This window comes from Cryptomeria japonica, chromosome 8, assembly GCF_030272615.1.
Source record: "Cryptomeria japonica chromosome 8, Sugi_1.0, whole genome shotgun sequence".
Classification (NCBI taxonomy): Eukaryota; Viridiplantae; Streptophyta; class Pinopsida; order Cupressales; family Cupressaceae; genus Cryptomeria; species Cryptomeria japonica.
The window spans coordinates 626073465-626086181 of record NC_081412.1 but is presented as its reverse complement, the minus strand read 5'-3'; positions in this window follow the sequence as shown (position 1 = coordinate 626086181).

The window sequence follows — 12717 nt, the reverse complement described above, 5'->3', positions numbered from 1 at the left end:
TCACAATAATATTGGCTACAAACTGCTCTCTTAATGATGGCGATTGCTGAATGTAATTCTGATCTGCAAAGGTTTCCTTCTCTTCACCATTTTCGTATTTCACCCTTTGCTTCCAATGATAGCAAAATATTTAAGCAAGTAGTGATCCACAAAGGAGTCACGACTCCTTGTGGAACCGACATGATTCCCCAAGGAGTCGTGACTCCCATGAGTCACGTCGGTGTTTATGGCCCGATGCATATCCCACGATAGTATCGTTGGGTTCTTCAAACAATTAATTGGTCACTTAAACCATTTGTTATATGCAGTCAAACACATCATATCGATTAGAGGCTCTAATCCTTAAGGCCAATTTAACATTTAATTTTATCCGATTGAAGCTATAAATCATCAACAGTGTTTTTCCGACACTTCTATTCACTAAATTGTTATAGGCAGATTCTGTTTGTGCAAGGATCAAATCCCAACTTCCGGTTTTATCTCCCACTAAACATCTCAACAAGTTTCCTAAACTCAGGTTAACTACTTCTGTCTGTCCATTAGTCTGTGGATGAAAAGTAGAACTGAACTTCAAATCTGTCTTCATCCTCTTCCAAAGTGTTCTCCAAAAATAGCCAACAAACTTAGTGTCTCTTTCTGAAACTATGCTCTTAGGTAATCCATGCAATTGTACCACTTCCTTGAAAAATAGGTCTGCTATATGCAATGCATCTGATGTCTTCTTACAAGGTATGAAATAAGTCATCTTTGAAAATCTATCCACTACCACAAATATAGAATCATTCCCTCTCAGTGTCTCAGGTAAGCCAAGTACAAAATCCATACTTATATCCTCCCAAGGTCTTACCACTACTGTCAAAGGTTTATACAAGCCCACATTCTGACTACTGCCTTATGCAACTTGACAAACTCTACAACTCTGCACATATCTCTTAACATCCTTATGAATCTAGGGCCAAAAGTATTGCACACTCACCAATGCAATTGTTTTATCAATGCCAAAGTGTCCAACTAAACCTCCACTATGCTTCTCTTTTATCAAGTTCTCTCTCATGGAACTTTTAGGTATGCATAGCTGAACTCCCTTAAATAACATCCCATCCTAAATGAAGTAATCCAACCATTTGCTCCTCTCAACCATAACTGGTTCTCTACATGCTTTCCAAGGTTCTGCAAAATCCAAGTCTTTGTCATACAAGGTCTTCAAATCTTCAAAACCTAATACTGTCACTCTCATCTCTATCAGCAAATTCCTTCCCCTACTTAATGCATCAGTAACTTTGTTAGATTTCCCACTTCTATGTTTCAACACAAAGGTGTAACTCTGCAAGAATTCTACCCATTGTTGAGACATGGACCAGCTAGGACTCGAACCTAGGACCTTCCATACGCTGCTGGAGTGCTCTACCACTGAGCTACTGGCCCCTCTTAGACTAGTCCATCATCGGTTCGGGTGTGGCTTATTTCCAACACCAACACCCCCCCTTAAGCCACACCTCTTGTGTGCTTGGGGCTCCTAGCCTAGACCTGGCTCTGATACCATGTTGAGACATGGACCAGCTAGGACTCGAACCTAGGACCTTCCATACGTTGCTGGAGTGCTCTACCACTGAGCTACTGGCCCCTCTTAGACCAGTCCATCATTGGTTCGGGTGTGGCTTATTTCCAACACCAACACCCATCTCATATGTTTCTGATTCAACTTACTCTGACTGTTCAAATATTGCAAAGCTTAATGATCTGTATACAACACAAACTCCTTAGGCAACAAGTAATGTCTTCATTTCTTCAAGGCTTGAATTATGGCATAAAATTACTGATCATATACTGAATATCTCTTCCGGGTATCATTCAATTTCTCACTGAAATATGTTATTGCTCTCCCTTCTTAACTCAAAATTGTTCCTATTGTTGTTCCACTTGCATCACAATCCACTTGAAATACCTTATTGAAATCTGGTAAAGCCAACAGAGGCTGCTCAGTCACTTTCTATTTCAACAACTCAAAACTTTTGTTTGCTCTGGTGGTCCACTTGAATTCCTTCCTATCTCCCCTCATGGTCTCAGTCATAGGATTACAAACTGAACTGAAATTTCTGATAAACTTTCGGTAAAAACTAGCCAATACATGAAATGATCTTACCTCTCCAATGCTTTCTAGTGTAGGCCACTCAACAATGACTTTCACTTTCTCAAGGTCCATCTTCAAACCATCCTCAGATATCACAAAGCCCAAATAGACTAGCTCATCCTTCATGAAAGTGCACCTCTTGATATTGATCAGTAACTTTTCTTCTCTCAACCTCTGCAAAACTTGTCTTAACTGCAACAAATGCTCTTCTTTTGTTTTACTGAAAATTAGAATGTCATCCAAGTACACAATAACAAACTTACCCAAGAATTTCTTCAAGACCTCATTCATTAGCCTCATGAAAGTACTCGATGCATTAGTCAGTCCAAAAGACATCACCAACCATTCATATAATCCTTCATTCATCTTAAATGTTGTCTTCCATTCATCACCTTCTCTGATCCTGATCTGATGATATCCACTCTTCAAATCTATCTTTGTAAAGTACTTTGCTCCACTCAAACAATCCATTATGTCATCCATCCTAGGAAAGAGAAACTAGTATTTCACTGTGATCTTGTTTATTGCTTTTGAGTCAGTACACATCCTCCATTCTCTATTCTTCTTAGGTGCTAATACCGTTGGTACTACACAAGTGCTCAGACTTTCCCTGATCAAACCTTTCTCCAATAGCTCCTACACTTGTCTATTCAGTTCTTCATTCTTTGTCGGCATTAACCTGTGTGCAACTTTGTTAGGCAAACTAGCTCCGGGAATTAAGTCCATGCAATGACTAATACTTCTGACAGGTGGCAATCCATCAGGGACATTATCTGAAATGATGTCCCCATACTTTGTCAACAAATCTCTTATTTTTGTCAAGTGCTCTCCTTCTAATTCCGATCTCTCAATCTTCTTACGAATTAAGGCAAAACACACATTCTCATGTCTCAGTCCGTCCATGAACTTTTCTTCCATCTACTAAACAGATTCTGGCATTTGTACAGACTTCATTCTTCAAAGGTTCCTCCAAAGGCAACAAGGTTTGCTTCATCCCATTGACCACAATAGTGTATGTATTCTTCCTCCCATCATGTATCGCCTATCTATCAAACTGCCAAGGTCTTCCCAACAAAATATGACAAATGTCCATAGGCATAATATCACAAAAAATTTCATCATGATAATTCCCAATATTCAATTTTACTAAACAATGTTCACTCACTAACAACTTATGTTCATCCTGAATCCATGCTATCTGGTAAGGCTTAAGGTGTTTCAATCTCTCCAATTTCAACTTATTCACTATCTCTTCTGAAACAAGATTATCTGAACTACAACTATCAATAACAACTTTATAACACTTATCGGATACCTTACATCTGGTCTTGAACAAGTTCTTCCCCTACAAGGGTTCTTTATCTCCTTCGGTATGACACAAAGCTCTCCTCATCATCAATAGTTCTCCATCTTCCGGTTTATTGTTTGATCCGGTGGGGTTCTCTTCCACCATTGTCGCTCTTCCGGTAGCCTCTGACTTCTTACATTCAAATGCACAGTGTCCTTCTCCTCCACATTTAAAACAAGTTCATTTGAATGTCCTTTTGTCTTATCTTCCAAAGTTCTCATTCCAGTAACCATCCAGTTCTCTCCTTCGATAGAAATTTCTATCATCCTTCCGGTATGAATTACCTTCCTTGCTCACTTCCTTGTCCTTGTTTTGATCTGTACCGGTTCCTCTTCCTCCAGTGTATCCTCTTCCTCCTTGCAATCTTCCTTTGATAAACCTTCCACCTCTACCTCTTTGTCTCTGCTCATGCCTTTTATTCAATTTCTCTTTAGCCTTTATTGCATACTGGTAAGCCTCTTCAACACACTCTAATTTGATCATACTGAGTTCATCTTGTATAGACATCCGCAATCCATTCAAATATCTTGCAATTTGTTCAATTTCATCATCAACATGTCCGGATCTAATGTTCTTCGGTGTACTCCTTCACACTAGATTCCTTCTATCTCAGATTCTGCAACTTTCGGAACAAATCTACTTGATAATTTGTCGGGACAAACTTTGATTTTAACTTAGCAATCATCCCATCCCATGTCTTAATATTTTCTTTACCTCTTCTTTGCCTATCAACTTGCAAGTGCTCCCCCCAAAGAGATGCATGACCCTTCAACCAGGTACAGGCATACTTCACCTTCCTCTCTTCTACAGTGTTTTCAAAGTCAAAATACTTCTCCATCTCTGAGATCCAATCCATCAAATCATCTAAATCTAACTTCTCATCATATTCTGGTGGGGTAAAATGAGGTTTAGTGTTTGCCCTACTCAAAACCCTTAAAAACCTTTCCTCTTCTGGATCAACTGCCAGTAGGTTCACTTGTTTTGCTGGGGCTTCTTCTCCTTTGTCTTTGCTCATATCCTCAACATGTTGGCCTCTTCTCTAGGCTGTATCCACGACTTCTAACGAGGCTTTCTCTTCCTCGCAACATCTCCATTATAGCAGGGTCTGTATTCCCATGCGCTCCACCATTCCTAGTTCCTCTTCGCGCCATTGATCCACACTAGTTCTCTACAATTGTAGGTCAGATCTGCAATCCGCCACCCTACAACAAGGTTCGAGACGCAACCTTTGGAACGAACTTCACTCTGATACCACTTGGTGCAGTCACCAGTGAGGAGGGACCTCAAGGAGATCAGTCCAAACCGGTAACAACCGGGTTACAACATACTGGCACACAAGCTTGGTAGAATAGGTCACACCGGGACCTTGAATCGAAAGATCTATCTTCTAAGCACAGTCTATATATTTGATACTCCTTTATTCTCCGCTTCATTAATTAATTGATTCTAAAGCATGATTACAAATATATATCGATCCAAAGGATCTGGTCTGCCCAAAAAGGATCAAAACTCGAAGAACAAGACCTAATGTGCAAAATGAATAAGGTCGGCCTCCTCCAAAAGATTCCTCCAGAAACTCCAAAGAATGAAACGCAGAAGGTTAGCCACACGCCAAGCAACATCGAGATCAACGTCCAAGGCTCCGCAAGCTTCGAAATGGGTTTCGGTAGATCACTGGAATAGGTCTCAGGCAACCGGTAACAAAGGAACAACCAGTAACAAGAAACTATCAAGGAAATCGGTAGTGATATCTTGTCGGAAAGTGATCCAAATGAGATGCGGTTTAAAATAAAGAAAGATGATCAAGTCTTCAAGTAGAAACAACTCCACAGGAACCGGTGAGCCAAAACCAGGACACACAGAAAGAAAAACTGAAATTGCAAACAAAAAACAAACAAAAAAGGAAATATTTTTTGGTTGATGCAAGATTGTTGTGAACTGGGGATGCTCCTGCATCAAGAACCCTCACCAACGGCTCTAACTACTAGACTTGACAAATTTAACAAAAATCAGCAATGTGTAATATTAGAAAATTAAAAAATAAATCATCAATTGAAATTTGAACTATGAAGACTTACATTGATGATCTCCTCCATGAGTTTGCCAAATCTATCATCAAAAACGGCCTTCACGACCTTCTCTGCTTCAGGCTTCCTACAATAAGGGCTCTCCAACCATCTTTCACTCACAAACATCCTCTTCAGGTTGGGCAATGCATGTAATATGCTATGTAAGTTGAGGAAATTCATGGCAAAACGTGTGACTCCTGAACGCACAAGATCCTTACCAGCAGTGTGTTGTCTCATAAGCTCCAAGACCCATGTGTGGTTGAAGATGTACTTTGTGATTTCCCTTCCATCTTCAACCACATTCTTCACCCAACTAAGTTTCCCTATGTCCTCGAAGAGTAAATCAAGGCAATGAGTAGCACAAGGGCTCCAAAATAATGTCGGATGCCTAACTTATAGAAGTTTATCGGCTGCCACATATGCAGTTGCATTATTGGTCACAACCTGAATAGCATTCTACACTCCCACTTCGGTCACCACCTCATCCAACATGTTACACAAGGGTTTTGCATTCTTCACTTGATCTGAGACATCAATCGATTTTAAAAATACCACCTATCCCCTTGAAGCAACTAGAAAGTTTACAAGTGTCCTATTCCTACTATTTGTCCACCCATCAGATAAAATGGTGCAGCCATTCCTTTCCTAATTCCTCCTTTGTTGTTCCACTAGCTGATGTGTGTTTTGGACCTCTTTCTACAATAATGGCCCACTCAACTCATAACGACTTGGGGACTTGAACCCCTTACCAGAAATGGTCAATCCACTGACCATTTGCTCCCAATATGGACTCTCAACAATACTAAACGAAATATTATTGTAAAACCAAAATTTAGCCACTGTCGCTTTTGTCTACTCATGCACTTCCTTATTCCATGAAGTACCTTACAATCTGGGTTGCGCACTAGAAGTGTTACGAGGAATGAAGAAACTAGATGTATCACTGCGCACTCCAATATTTTCGAACCTTGTAGAACTGATATCTGTCATTGGGGCTGCCATTGTCTCTGTTGTCCTCTTTTTTTCTGCCTTATTTTGCTCATATCCTGAAAGTCTTTCTTTTGCATTCCTCTGAACCTCTTCAGGAACATTGGCACATGTCGTAATATTGTTTCCAAGGATCTTTGCAAGGTAATATTTGAGTCGATATATGCCACCGGTCATAGTTTTCATGCAATGGTTACAAATAACCTCTCCTGCCACTGCACCTGGTGTGCCATGTTTCCACAAAGGATCTCTCTTTTTACCACCACCAATAGATGAAGAACTATTGTCTTTTATAAATATTTGAAAAAAACCTAGCTAAAGAGAGAGTCAACATAAAAAATCATATTCATATACAGTATGCACAGTCTAAGACTCTAAGATACACAGCCTAATATTACGCCATTACTTTATTATTTGAAAATTATGGTTGTACATAGTCACAATTAAACTATTGAAAAAAAGACTTCAACTTTAATGAAAGAAAACTTCAATAAACTATTAATAATAATGAAATAGTTCCATTAAACTAATAATTATTAATAATAATGAAATAGTATAAAAATATACTAATAATGAAATATACATGGAACCAAGAAAACAATATTGAATATATATTAATAGTTTGGGGTCACAATATACTAAGTTGCTAACAATTTAATTGTCTTTTCCATGTATATTTCAAACAGTATAAAGTTTACATAATTATACATGAAATATATTATGTAACAGTTTATAACTTTATATATACTATGTAATGAGTATACTATGAAATTTAAACTCGTAAATATATATTATTTAATAATATACTATGAATTTATTACATTGGTACCACTCACAGTAAACCCGTAAATGAATGTAATCTGCATTTGCACAATAATGTAATGAGATAAACTTAATATATATTGTTAAACTTAATCACTTCATTTCAGAGTATACTGTTAAAAACTTAAACTTAATATATATTGTTTATCGAATCTCATACCAATGAATTTATTACATTGTTAAACTTAAGCATAAGATGAATGTTTGATACCTTTCACCGTTGTAGATCGCGCAAATGCCCGTTGTCGTTGTGGAGGAAATGCGGACTGCCATCACCGTCTGAACCCGCGTGATGAAATATTAACGTATTTACGGCTAACTTAACGCTTTATAAAATACAAACATTTACCTTTTTTTTCCCAACAATTTTTAAGTCCGAAAATCGCGATTTTCAACGATTTTAATAGTCAAACTAGGGCCAATTTTTACGAAAAAAATCTTTCGGGATTTAACAGGAGATAAAATCGATTACGGGTTTGAATCGGGAAAATTCGTGATTTTCCCGATATTTGCATCTATGCAATCAACAAATTTGTTAGTATATTGACTACATTTTTAAAACATTAATTGATTAAGTTTGTATTCGACTGTACAAGTGATTAAAAAAAAGAGAAATCAATGCATGACAACTAGTTGTCAAAGGTGGGTTGTATAACAACTATATACTCAATGCATGACAACTGCTTGTGATTATGCCTATGATAATAAAAAATAGTTGTGGCTATTCCTCATCGTTTTTATAAAAAAAATTGATAGACATTACATCATATTCCTCTTCCATTCTAAAGTCTTTGTTTTTTCCCTAAATCTTTAATTTCCTAATTTCCAGAAGTGAGAGTGACCCAAGTGAGATACCAAACTCAAATACACTTTATTAAATATTACTATTGTTTAAAACATTCTTTGAATCAAATATCCAGCATACCCCCTATATAGCACTTTTTTTTGGTTGGGAAGGTGGTGGAGGGTTCAAGATGCCAAAACTTATTGAATTTCATTTTGTCCAACAGTTTAGTGAAAAAAATATACGATCTCTTCTTTTGTAAGACCATACAGTAGATCAACTACTACTATCTACCACAACTTTATTACATATTGATGTTTCACATCCATGTGGTTTGTTTTTCCATATAGAATTAGATTCTTTACCATACTATCTACCACAACTTTATTACATATTGATGTTTCACATCCATGTGGTTTGTTTTTCCATATAGAATTAGATTCTTTACCATTTGTATTGAACATTGATGGTCTATATGCAATGTTGTTCACCCACTCTCTAATTTATACTGTTTTCTCCTAAATATTGATTCAGTGGTATCTACTGTATGGTTGACATTAACATTTATTACTATGAGTATGTTATATTTATATTCTAATAACACCCAACTAGTTCCTGCACCCTACAAACAATCCAAGATGAGTTTTTCCCCCAGCTCGTCATGTTTATTGCCCCATATCCCCTATTGTATCCCATCATTTATTATCTCAGCCCAAGTTGGCTCTCATTTCACTTACTAATTAACATCAATAAACAGTAATTAGTAAGTGAAATGAGAGCCAACTTGGGCTGAGATAATAAATGATGGGATACAATAGGGGATATGGGGCAATAAGCATGACGAGATGGGGGCAAAAATTCATCTTGGATTGGTTGTAGTGTGCAGGAACTAGTTGTGTGTTATTAGAATATAAATGGATGTAATGGATGGTGGACCAAGGTCGATGAAGTAATCAGACATTGAGACAAATAAATTATATTTGAGATAACTTGCAGTCATCAAAGCTCGTAGAAAAAACAAAAGCAATTATCAAAAGCACATCCGAATCTAAATCTTAAAAGTTTGCATAAACATGAAGGGATTATAGTAATTTCCTTGGGAATTTCCCATAGAAATGGATTTGCAAAATTTATTTGTTGCAGTTTGCAGCACAGATATTCTACTCCACTACAGAGTGCTTGATTATAGGCAGAAGTTTGACTATAATATGACAACATAAAATGGCATCTACAAGTGATAATTATCCTCATCAAGAAGCATTTTTGTGTAGAAAGAAAACAAATGTGTTTACACTGTCATACATATGATTTGTTATACAGACAAGTGGCATGATGCTATTTGGTTGTTGATCTCAATAAAATAAAAGAACATAAGATATAATGATTAGTTTATAATATATAATATAATTAGATTTCACTGGGAGAAAAGACACCATTAAAGAGAATTCTTTTTTTTACAATAAAGGACTGCAAGTTCAATCAAAACTAGGGTACCAAAGTTATAGCACACTCCTTTATGAAACCAAGGTCTTTCCCTTAAAATAAAGCTGTAGTGAAAAAGTCCTTATACATATGAGTATGCGGCAAGATCATTCTGAATCAGGGAATCCCAGTGTAGAGGGATTCATTGATTCAAATTTGAGAGTCAACAACGGCCATGAAATCAACTCATAAGTTATGAGGATCCTTTAGCTTTTGACTAAACATCAATCTCCTCATATTTTAAATTGACAGTAAGATTTTTAGCATCCTTTTCAAATATAAAACCCTTCTTTCTGTAATTAGGAAAACCAGAATCTTGTCAACAGATTGCTAGCCTCTTGAGAACATCTCATTATATAACTGATTTTGAATTTTCAATGCAAATTTAATTGTTCTGGTGCATAAATTTCCACATTATATCTGGAAGAGACTTGGAAAAAGTTAAAAAGTATATTTAAGTACATGCCTTATTCACTATACACTATCCAATTAAATGGTATTTCCTACAGTTCATGTCAATATCGATAGCTAAAAGTACGTGGGATTGAAGAACTCTGACAAACCCCACTTCCCCGGGCACAGGCAGATCCAAGCTATGCATGTCTTGGAATGTTCTTCACCAAGGTCCCATGATAGTTAGGTTCTGTTTTCGCAAACAGAAATCAACTGAAATAAGAGTCAGGTCAGGCTTGGAAAAGATAAATGAGGAGATAAAAATCAGATCTGGGTGCATCATGCAAGACAGAATATGGGTGATGCAAAAGTCATCATTTCGGTTGGATAAAATGTGGGACCTAGTTCAGTGGAATTAAAATAAGATGGAGATAGATAAATTTAATCGATGGCTGAACCAGGGTTGTAACAAAGAAGCTGCAACCTGTTGTTTCTTAAGCCTCATAAGACTCGAAAGACAAATATTGAGATCATAAAAGCTTATAGAAAATACTACAGAAAATTGAGTATGATTCTATATCCAAATGGTTTGTAAGGAAGAAAGAGATTACAATAATTTGAAAGCATACTCTGATTGCTTGACAATGAGTTTGCACCATTCATGCGGTGCAGTTTGCAGCCTATATATCCTGCTCTACTAGAAAATGCTTGATCATTGGGTATACGTTTGACTTCATTATGATGAGGGTAATTGACAACTAAAAGCAATAATCATCCTCAACAAGGAGATAAAAAATATTCCTGTCATCCACATGCCTTGCTATACGGGCAAGTGACATGATATTGCTTAACCTGCCATGTAAGGCTAAAAACTCGAAGTAACATTTTCGTTATTGATTTTAATAGGAAAGTTTGAGCCAGTTTCATCAAAATTGTTAAGAAATATTGAATGCTTCTTTAACAAGAGTGAATCTGTGACCAGAACAAAAATTGAGAAAATCAATAAGTGAACAAATAAAAGAAAAAACCGTCATGGGATCCCTGAAAATATAATCATTAGCTTGTAATACAAAGGAAAAGAAAAATTATATTTCATCAAGGGAAAAAATTACATTAAAAATATAACTATTTGTTGGTCCAAGAATGGACTGGAAGTTCAATTTGTGTGCCAACCAATTAACAGTTTGTGGCTCTTTTAAATTTCGAACATACAACAGATATGAAAAGATGGCTTAGAAAAAGAAAAGAAATAACAAAATATTAAAATAATTTGCACTAGAATTCAGAAAAGCAGATTCTATCATGCTTAATGAATTTATATTTATTATTCATTTGTTTCTGGAATAGAGCAGTTCTACAGCTTCCAGTCAACTCCGAATTATTCTTGATACCACAAGCAACATACAGTTGCCTTGGCTACTACATGTGCATTAATCATGTTTGCACCTTATACCTGTAACGCACATTAATAAATTTATTTTTTGAAGGGAGAAAACACTTAATGGCTTATGTAAGAGCCTTTAATGGTTATTGAAGACTTTGAGGGTTTGAGGAGTGACCTCTTTTTGCTTAGGAATGTGACAATGTTTAGGATAGGATTTGATTTAATTAAGTGGGATCTAGGAGGTTCTAGAAGAATGATTAGGGTACAAGTGGATCTTGTAGGAGAATGCAAGTGGGTGAATTTAGATTTTTTAATTAAAACAAAATGATTTATTTCAATTTAAGGGTACAACTTGCATTTGTAGGGAAACACAAGTGGGAGGGTAATTTATTAAATATTGATTTATTTATATCAGAAGATGAATTTAATTGAATGTAAATTCAATTAAATGTTTAAAGGGGATTTATTCAATTAAAAGAAGAAAGGTTAATTAATCAAATATTAAATTTGATTAATAACTGAAAAAAAGAAAGGAGACATTAATTAAATCTTAATTTAATTTATGGTTGGATAATGATAATTAAATAAATAAAATTTATTTAATTAAGTGGACAGAAATAGGTGTCTACACTTATAAAATGAAACTGTATTTATTTAATAGAAATTGAAATTATATATACTTATATACTCATCGTCGGAACTGGTTGTAGGGTGCAGAACTAGTTAGGAGGGATTAGAATAAGAACTAACGCAATGGATAGGTGGACCAAGGACAATGAAGTAATAAGGCATTCAGGCAGACAAAGTATATTTGAGATAACTTGTAATCGTAAAAGCTTGTCGCAAAAACAAAAGCAACTATCAAAGAGCATCCTAATCTGGATCTTAGAGGTCTACATTAACATGTAGTGTTTATTGTAATTTACTTGTGAATTTCCCGTACTTGTAGAAATGGATTTGCACCATTCATTTGTTGCAGTTTGCAGTGCAGATGTTCTACTCCACTAGAAGGTGCTATAGTGAAAAAGCCTTCAAACATATGAGTAAGCTGCAATATCATTCTGAATCAAGGAATCCCAATGTCGAGGGATCCATTGATTCAAATTTGAGAATAAACAAAGGCCATGGCATAAACACATAACTTTGGAGATCATATATCTCTTGACAAGCATCAATCTCCTCATATTTTAATTTGACAATAAGAATTTTAGCAGCCTTTTCTAATATGAAGCTTTTCCTTCTGTGATTAGGAAAATCAAACTCCTTGTCAACGGATTGCTTGCCTCTTGTAAACATCTCATTATATAACTGGCTTTG